Here is a 1,130-nt window from a genome sequence, read left to right on the forward strand (position 1 = left end):
AATGACGACGAGAAGGATGAGGAAGACACACGTAGTGATGATGATGATGATGATAATGATGATGATGATGATGATGATGATGATGATGATGATGATGATGATGATGATGATGATGTTGGTGATAGCGATAATGATATTGATGATGATGATGATGATGACGATCATGAGGATGATGATGATGACGACCATGACGACGACGATTATGATGATGATGATGATGACGACGATAATGATGATGATGATGACGACGACGACAACAATGATGATGATGATGATGATGGTGATGCTGATGATGATGGTGATGATGATGATGATATTGTTGGTATGGGCGATTGTAGTCGGTGCTATGGTGGTGGGGGTGGCGACGGCACTAATCGAGATGGCACTGTGGTGGTGTTGGTTGTGGTGGTGGTGGTGATGGTGGTGGCGCTGGTGATGGTGCTGGTGGTGCTGCCGGCCCTGCTATGCCTCCGCTGATGCTAGCTCCGTCTGCTGGAGGACCTATAGATATTTGTTTCACAGATGGCGGCACGTCGCTGGGTTCCCCCATATAATTTTGATTTTCACGGGACGATAAACAGTGTTGGGTTGCTGCAGCTTGGCAACGGCAACCTGCTGCTGCCGATGGTGGTGACGCTGATGGTGGCGTCGGTAGTGGTGGTGGTGCTGTTGCTATTGCTGCAGTTGTTGCATCCCCCGTATATATATATTGTTACTGCACTGTTGCACTTGCATCAGTTAAGATGCGTGTGTACTGTCTAGCCCACCCCACGCTTAATATACCCACAAACGTATACATATATATATATATGTGTGTGTGTGTGTGTGTGTGTGTGTGTGTATGTATGTATACATGTATGTATATATATGTATGAATATATATATATGTATTTATATAAACATATATATACATATGCATATATATGTATGTGTGTCTATACACCCCCCCCCCACACACACACAAACAAATATATATTTATATATATACGTATCAATATATATACATACATAAATATATATCAATATATATAGATAGATAGACAGATAGACCGACATATAGATAGATAGCTAGATAGATAAATGCATATATACATATACACACACGCACATATATGTATATATACATATAT

The sequence above is a fragment of the Octopus bimaculoides genome, chromosome 23 (assembly GCF_001194135.2).
Source record: "Octopus bimaculoides isolate UCB-OBI-ISO-001 chromosome 23, ASM119413v2, whole genome shotgun sequence".
In the NCBI taxonomy this organism is placed as follows: Eukaryota; Metazoa; Mollusca; class Cephalopoda; order Octopoda; family Octopodidae; genus Octopus; species Octopus bimaculoides.